We start from the raw sequence: 9,199 nt of genomic DNA, 5'->3' as shown, positions 1-9,199 counted from the left end.
AACATTTGCTTTATTACAGAGACGGATCCAAAATAAAGAGAAACTTTCACAGCCATAAAAAAAACCTGGGGATATCCTCATGAATTAATAGAACTTGAGTTATCTTCAGAAGTGGGGAGAAAGATAAAGATGCCCAAGGGCCAGGACCAAAGCGGGTTCATAAGCAAGGTGTGGTCAAGGTGATAAGAGAGTCTAAAAAGAACAAGGGAGAGAAGAAAACTTGCAGAGACCTAGCACGTCATCACAGTAAGCTCTGCTCAGACCATTTTGGTTTTGGAAATGACAAAGAAGTCAGAAATGGTAGCCATGCCATGTCATGCCATGCCATGCCACTTTCAATGACGAAACAAGGAAAAAGCTTTCCGTTTCCCTTCCTAGTCCCCAAGAAGAGTGGCTGTAAATAGTAGTATGTTAGCAATGACAACTGGCAAATAGCTAAGCTGTGCCTATGTCACGGCTGCTTCTGTGGGTACCATCGTGACCCCAGCATGAGTCAAAGATGATGATCAGAATGTCTAGCAGATTACCCAGGCCTTGCACCCGGATCATTGAGCTGCCCTAATTAAGTATATCAAAAATGAAGGGGCAGCTAAAGAAAAATAAAAAGACACCTCAGAAGGTAGCCTGCCTCTTCGACAAGGGACATGCCTTGCCAGAGGAACATTACAGGAACCTCTGAGAACTGTCAGCAATAAAAAGACAAGACAACAAGGGAAACTGGTGGGAAGCCAAAGGTTTTAAGAGGTGAGAGTGGGGAAACACTGTGCTTTTATTGACCTTCTCCAAAGGAACAACCTTAAAAAAAGGTTAGTTGCAAATAAAGTGTTTTAAAGTAGAAAATTTTTGAAACTGTTAGTACAGTGCTAGTTAGAAGACAAAATTTTAAACTCTCTTTTTAAATTTTTGTTAATGTGTGTGGCTTAAATATCTGTCCTTACAGATAACAAAATCTAGCCTTTGAGATTCTGCGAGTTTACAAAAGAATGACAGTAAACTGGATTCAAATTAATATTTAGGATTTCATTCCTCCTAAATGGAAACATAGAATTTCCATCTGTAAAACATAACCAAGTATTTCTGAAACCTCTTTGTAAAACAAACAAGAGAGATTAGAATTTAGGCTATGCTTATAAGAATTAAGTTATATATTTTTTCATTTTTATGCACCATTATATTTGATGTTGTTATAAATTGACTTATGTTTTAAATCCTTATTTTTTGTGTGTTTGGCTTAAGTTTGTTTTCAGAAAGTTGACCAGAATAAAGAGTAATAAAAATGGGTAATACAAGAAAATTGCATGGCATTCCATGTTTAGCAATGATTATCTTATAATTGTTCTTCAAAGTTGAAGTTTTTGGGAAAAAAATCATTTATGGAATATTTTGGAATCTTGGTTTAGAGCGTATGGAATGTGCCTCTGGCTGATGGCAGTGCCTCACCATCTGTAATAAAACGATTGTAAAGAGATTTACAAGTCAAAAAAAGGGTTATTTCTTTGAAAATTTTGAACTATTAAAAATTTAAAACCTTTAAATTGAAAGCTATGGAAAGTAACTGGTAGAAACTTATAGTAAAACAAAATTAGGTTAGGCTGCTTTTTAACTGAGGATTTCTTTAGCTGATTGTCAAGTTGAATAGAGAATTATCTTTCAGAAAGGGTAAAACAGACCAATTTGTATGAGTTTCAATATTTAAAGGAAGTCATATAATTTATATAACCAACACGTAACACACATAGATAACATAGATAATCCTGTACTTTATAGCAGTTTCAAATATAGAATATTCCATATCAATATTCTCTCATCATGTGGCTTGAGATCAATTTAATCTGGTCTCCAGAAAAAAAAAATTAAGACAAAATGGATAATACAGTTTTTAAATTAAAAAACTGAACTTTCTCCAATCTGAAAATAAAATGAACACAAAGAATTCAACTACCATATGGTGCAATGAGAAAATATGACTTAAAGTAACTACAGAAGCTCACTCTGCATTGTCTAGATCTGAGATTCCTACATCCTCTCAGTGGGAAAGGCTACACTTGAACTCAGATCCTCAGACTTGTGACTCTTCCCCCAGCCAAAGGGTCTGAAACTTTCCACAGGCTTCAAGTTCTTCAGCTGCTGGGCAGCTGAATTTCGCAGAAATCTGAAAATAGCTGCCATCTACACTCAGACTGTTTGGCACCCAAATTGTTTGTTTGTCCCTCTATGACCTCATGTCCAACTCATAAGACTGCTTTCAGGGGCCTCTTCTCTTGAATATAACCCTCCTACATGTTGCCCTTGGCCCCAGATTGCTTTTTTGTAAGATGATGAGAAGACAGGGATCTGTACTCCCCTTCATGCTGGTTCTCAGGTCCTAAGTTTTCTAATAAAGACTTTTCCTTAATGTGCACGAAGTGATGAAAATTTGACCTTTGTTACCTTGCATAACAATCCTCTAAGAACATTTTATACACAAACAACAACGGAGCCGATGGCAAAGGGGTCTATACAATAATCACATTGGTGTGAAAAGAATCCAGATTGCTTCCTTGCTATGACCTGCACTCATGATTCACAGATTCCATGGTTGCAGATTCACCAACTTGTTAAAATTTATTTCTAACCGCCAAACCAACGCTCAAAGATGTGTCCATGGTTATTCATGGGCATGCACAGATTAGTAAAAACTTTGAGTCAACTGACTTTCATATTTCCAGCTGAGGTAGAAGAAAGAAATCCTCTCTTTTCCTGCATCAGCTCTCACACTATAAGCAAGTATCCTTTTTGTGGTTATTTAGTGCCACACTTTTCACATTGTTGTGACTTTTGCTGGTGGCTTTGATATTTACAATAGCCTCCAAGCACAGTATTAGATTGCTGTCTAATGTTTCTCAGAGTAGCAAGGCTGTGATGTGCCTTATGGAGAAAATGTATGTGTCATATAAGCTTCAATCAGGCATAAGTTATAGGACTGTTGGCCATGAATTCAGTGACAATGAATCAGCAACACAGGACATCTACAAAAAGAAATAGAAAATTCACTCATCTGCATATGAAACCACGCTGGAAGTGCTAAAGTGATATCTACAGTGAATGATGAAATTACAAAAAAGAGAAAAAGTAGCTAAATTTGTGGATTCATAAGATGACAACCTATTTTTAAAAAGCAAAGTGGACAACATTGTTGTGAGGCTGAAAACCAAAGAAATTTATGATCATATTACCCAGGGTCAGGAAAACATTTAACCCTTCTTAGCTAGTGTTGGCTGGCTCAGATGTTTTAAAAGGCAATACAAAGTCAAAAAAGGTTAAGCTTGCAGATAAGGCAGGTTCCACAGAACAGGAAGCTGAGAAGAATTTTTAAAATAACTGGTAAATATGATACAAGTGAAGGGTTATGTGGAAGAGCAGTTTTTCAATGCTGATTATACTGGCTTGCTTTACAAGGACTCTGGCAAACGACTCTATATAACGCAAATGGCAATTCAGTCGGCAAAAATGTTACAACCAGAAGCTCACAGGAACTTAACCTTATATTTTCCCTATGAGCAATAGTTCATTATTTGCTAATTCAGTTGTTTGTGGTGACTGTAGAACATTACTACCTCAAATAAAAAGAATGAACCATATCAAAGTCAGGATAGTAGGGATGTGGTTTTCATTTTAATGCGTGGTTGCTAAAATGGTTCTGCTGAGTTTAGCCTGTATTTACAGAATAGGAGCATTCCATCAATCCTGAGATCTTTTGTCTCCCGCTTGGCTAATGAGCATTTCTTGACCCTTTAACACTCAAAGGGAGCTGGGCCTATTGCTGCAATACAGGCAGGTAGTGGCAGTAAGCACTTTACTGAGGATGAGTAGATGCTCCTTAACTAGCTAAATGATATGCTCAAATGAAGGTCTCTTGTGTGAAAAAATCTAAACACTACATGCATGTTCAAATTTTGGAGGAAACTCCAAAACTACACACACACACACACACACACACACACACACACGTGTACACACACACACATGTGTACACACACACACGCACACATATGTACATGAAAGGTGACTGACATGTCCATGTTATTGAGAAAGATATATTAACAGAATATTCCACAGACTGGATACTTTATAAACAGTAATCTGTAGGCTCACAGTTCTGGAAGCTGGAAGTCCAATATCAAGGTACAGGCAGGTGTGGCAATTCTGATTTCAAGATGGTGCCTCAATTGCCATGTCCTCTGGAGGACAGAAAAGCTTCATTCTCACATGAAGGCAGAAGGGCAAAGAAGCAATAGGGGGTCAGGGTTGCCCCTTTTGTAATGGCATTAAACCCACCCAGGCAGGCAAAACCCTCATGGCTTAATCACTTCCTAAAGGCACCACCTCTTAATGTTGTTATAATGGCAATAAATTTCAACACGAGCTTTGGAGCAGATAAACGTTTAAACCACAGCACCCCACACAAGGCAGAATGTAAGTACATGCAAACTGGAGGCACACTCCTCTTTGTCTCTGATCATAAGAGGTGGTGGAGGTCATTCCTCACCACTGCTTCCCCTACCTCCTGTAGAACCACTGTATCCCACAAATCCATCATGAATATGTTTAAAGTTATAAAATTTACAATCCGTAAGATTATGACATAATGAAAAGATAAAAGTCTTTCAGTTAGAAGGAAGTAGATTTAAATGATGGCTCCATGATGAGGATTTTTACCAAGTTATGAAATGTCTATTGAGGTCAGTATTATCACCTCTAAAATTATAGCACTACACTTCTACTTTTGGTTATGTTAAGCTGGAGATGCTCATTAGACATCCAAATATATATATGTATGTGATACATATATATGATGCACATATATACATAGGATGCATATAGTTAGATATATATACATACATACAATTAGATAGGTACACAACTGGAAGGTAAGCAACTAGAATCGTGAGTCTGAGATAAAGGAGTAGATCTGGGCTGAAGATACATTTGGATGCTGTCAGAACACAGATGGCAATTAACACTGTGGGACTTTTAAGGCATCTCTTAGGCAATGACTGTGGATAGAGAAAAGGCCTTAGGACAGAGCCGAGGTATCTAATATTTAGGAGTTAGCAGGATAAAAAGAATCCAGCAAAAAAAGATTTTGAAAAAGCAGTCCATAGGCAAGAAAAGGTTAGTGATGTCATGTAAGGCAGGTGAATAATGGGTTTCAAAAAGGAAGATTTGCCCGTTGTGCCAAGTGCTGATGAGAGGTTAAACAAAATGAGGACCAAAAACTGATCTTTGTATTTGGATATGTATCATTGGTGATGAGCCCTGGAGATTCTGACAAGAGCAATTTTGGTAGAATGTGGGAACAAATGCCAGATTTGATAGAAGAAGGGGGCAGTTAAGGATGACTCTTTCAAGGAGTGTTTTGTAAAATGCTGCAGAGAAATGAGGCAAAAGTAGGGAGAGGGCTAAAGGAAGAATGTTTTTAAAGATGAGGGATACAACACTATAGTAATGATCTAAAAAAGATCAACCCTGATGACGTAGGAGGCGAAGAGGACAACTGCAGAAACAAAGCAGCTGGACTTCGTCAGGTCCTAGCAGGGGGCACTTTGGCTCTGGATAGGAGTACTGGCAATTTATTCCTCATAATAGGAGGAAGGAAGACTGTTTGAAAATAGACACAGGTATCTTGTTGATTTCATGGTCAGCAAAGATAAATTAAAGTATGCTTGGTATACTTTATGAAGTATTAAGTAGTTTAGAAAAAGGATACACAGATTTGTTAACTCTAAACATTAGTAGAAAATATAAATTCAGGCATGTCTGCTTGAAGTTAAAAGATAATATAAAACTTAAAACTTTTTAAACTAGAAGGAAAAATAGTTCTAAGAAAGTTCATTCTGTTAACAAAAGATAAGATAAAATAATTAACCGAAAGATGTGATATTAAGGCCTTAACTCATTTCTGAGACAAGTATAATTCTGCTACCAAACTAGATGAAAGACAGCATAAGGGAAGACAAATATCATAAAAGCACATGTAAACTTCTGAGACCAAATGTTAGTAAATTTAATGCAGTCAGCAAAATAATCATAAAGAATAGGCAGGTAGGATTTATCCCAGAAATGCAAAAGTAATTAAACATTACAAAATTTATCATGTAATAATATATGTTAAGAAACTGAAAAAGAAATTATATAACAACTGAAATCAATTAAATTACATATTTAAGTTGTTATATAATTTTATATTTGTTATACATTAAGTTGTTATATATTAGGTTTTTTTAAATATATTTTTTTCAAAAAGCAATTGATAGACTCAAACACCCAAGGCATATTTTAAAACGTTTAGTAAACTAAGACTGGAAAGCAAACCTCTTAACTCTATATAGGGTAACCATCAGAAACTTTAGTGAACATTTTTTTACAGTGAAACTCCAAAGGCATTGCATTAAAGCCAGGAATAAGATCAGGATAACACAGTCATTCAACTGTTGAATACTGTAATAGAATCTCCAGCTATTGCAATAAGATCTGGAACAGGAAGGGGTGAATAAATAAATGCAGAAGTTGCGAGTATACCTACCGGAAAGAAGGGATAAAATTGTCCATTTTTACAGGCAATGTAAGAATTAACCTAGGTAATACAAGAGAATCAACAGACAAACCTATTCACAATAGCAACAAAAACCACAAACAGAAACCACCTAGGAATAAACCTAATAGAAAAAGTATAAAACGTTTATGAACAAAACTGAAAACTTTTACTGAAATATGTAAAGAAGGATTTGATAAGTGGAAATATATTTGTAGACAGAAAGATTCCTTTGGAAGGATATCAATATTCCCAGGATTAATTTATAAATTCAATCCAGTCCAATCAAAATACCATAACAGTTTTTGGCTTTTGACAAAATTTTTTAAATTCAAAATGAACAGGGAAAGTCATAATCATTTTAATACATTTAATACATAATCATTTAATACAAGTAAGAGAGATTGGTATTTGTCTATACCAATTAGCCATTACAAGTTCTAAAACTAATGAAATTAATATTACACAGTAGTTGTATAGGAACAAATAAATTAGTAGGCACAATAGATCATCCTGAAGCAGAACCATGTATGTAAATAAAGAATAAGATAAAGGTGGCACCCCAAATCATGTTAGTTCCCAACCTTATAGTAGTCTTCAAAAATGGGAGAAAAACATAAGTAAATATGTTATATTATACAGCAGTTAAAATGAATCATAGATGAATAAGTATGAATTCAAATATATTTTTTCTAAGGTATGCTGTGAAATCAAAGCAAGATGCAGAGGAATAAAAAAAAAAAAGTTCAGAATTACGTATTTCTATTAATGCATTTTGGTCAGTGCAAAGAAAAAGACCTAAAAGGAATATACCAAAGGGATAACAATTTATTTCTGAGACGGAGATATTGGATAAGAATTTAAAGACAGGAAAAACAATGCTCCCCCCAAAAAATGTCCACATTCTAACCCCTGGAACCGATGAATATATTAAGTTACATGACAAAGGGGAATAAAGATTGCAGATAGAATTAAGGTTGCTAATCCGCTGACGTGGAAATAGAGAGATTGATCTGGATTATCCGGTTTACTCAATGTATTTACAAAGGTCTTTAAAGTGGAAGAGGGAAGTACAAGAGGGAGGACGACACAGACTGCAACATGAAAAGGATTGGGCTCAACGTTGCCGGCTTCAAAGATGGAGTATGGAGAAAGGAAGTTAAGAAATGTGGGCAGCTCCTAAAAACTAGAGAAAGCAAGGAAATGGACTTGGTGCGGGAGCCTCCAAAAGGAATGCAGCTAACACCCTAGTTTTACCTCAGTGATAGCTGTGTCAGCCTTTTGATCACCAGAACTTTAACATAAGACATTTTTAATGTTTAAGCCACTGAGTTTGTGTTAATTTGATATAGCAGCAAAGGGAAACTAATGCAAGTTGTTTAATTAAAAAAAAAAAAAAAAAAAAAAAAACTATTTCACCATGCTTACAATGCTTCAGGTTTTTTTTTTTTAATTGTACTTTAGGTTCTGGGGTACATGTGCAGATCACACAGGACTGTTGCATAGGTACACACATGGCAAGGTGGTTTGCTGCCTCCATCCCCCTGTCACCTACATCTGGCATTTCTCCCCATGTTATCCCTCCCCAACCTCCCCACCCCTGCTACTGTCCCTCCCCTGGCCCCCCAACACACCCCAGTGTGTGATGCTCCAGGTTTTAAATATAAAAAAAGTTATGAATGTGTAATTTCAAATTGCTAAGACAAATGGAAAGGCAGTCACTGGGTGGCTAGATGTCACTGGGTGGTACTCTTTTTGTTATTATTATTATTTTATTCTTATTTGTTTTCTTTATTTGATGCAGCATGATAGAAATTGGCACTAATCATCATAAAAGAGGAATGACAGCCAAGCCAGTGAGGAATTTTGGGGTTCATTTTGAAGACTTGTGCACTCTTGAGCTGGTCACAAACACTACATTCACCCATCCCCACTTGAAAACACATTTTTTTTTTAAGCTTCTCACCTCCATATCTACTAAGACAGACTTGTGCAAGGAGTGAACCAGTATTGTATCTGTTAATTTCTTTGCAGGCGAAAATCAAGTTACCAGAAAAATATTTCTTAAAAACCACATACAGTCTAAGAGCACCGAAACATTTTGAATCATTTGCCTTTTCTCAACGCTGGATTTTAAGCAAGGAACAAGACTATTTCAGTTCCAAACGCTTTTATGAACAAGGAGTATTGGGTTTTAGCACCAAAAAGATCTATCCCCACTCTGAAGCTTTAACTTGAGTAGCTGCTGTGCTTTGTAAAGCTTCAATCTAGTTCATCTGATAACTACAATTGCCAAATCTGGGAATTGCTGACTATACAGTTCAAAAAAAACAGCATGGAGGAAGACCTGCTGGGAACCTTAGAATTGACTGATAAGCTCTTGAAGTGGTTTAAAGTAATAAACAACTTCAATTGAAAGGACAATAAAATGTTTTTCATGCATATATATATACACACACACACATAAGACTTCCTGTTATTTCTCTTATTTTCATAAAGAACTTGAGAAAGGTCACAAATGTGCAGTTAAAAACCAGATAAATTATTAAATGTAGGAGAGTGATAGATGTTATTATGTGGCTTCAAACAATTAACAAAATTGGACAAACAGTTCTTATTCATCTG

At 35.9% G+C, this 9,199-nt stretch overlaps 1 long non-coding RNA gene across 1 annotated transcript; it reads left to right on the top strand.

Annotated features, from left to right (window-relative positions):
* Positions 1–517: 517 nt before the first annotated feature.
* On the top strand, positions 518–8,994 carry LOC116564673. Its single transcript, XR_004275036.1, has 2 exons — positions 518–806; positions 8,379–8,994. It is a non-coding gene; the product is annotated as an uncharacterized LOC116564673 (long non-coding RNA).
* Positions 8,995–9,199: the final 205 nt, after the last annotated feature.

This window comes from Sapajus apella, unplaced genomic scaffold (assembly GCF_009761245.1).
Source record: "Sapajus apella isolate SASKATOON/1434 unplaced genomic scaffold, GSC_monkey_1.0 scaffold38, whole genome shotgun sequence".
NCBI classification, from domain to species: Eukaryota; Metazoa; Chordata; class Mammalia; order Primates; family Cebidae; genus Sapajus; species Sapajus apella.
This window is presented reverse-complemented; position numbering and strand designations above follow the sequence as displayed.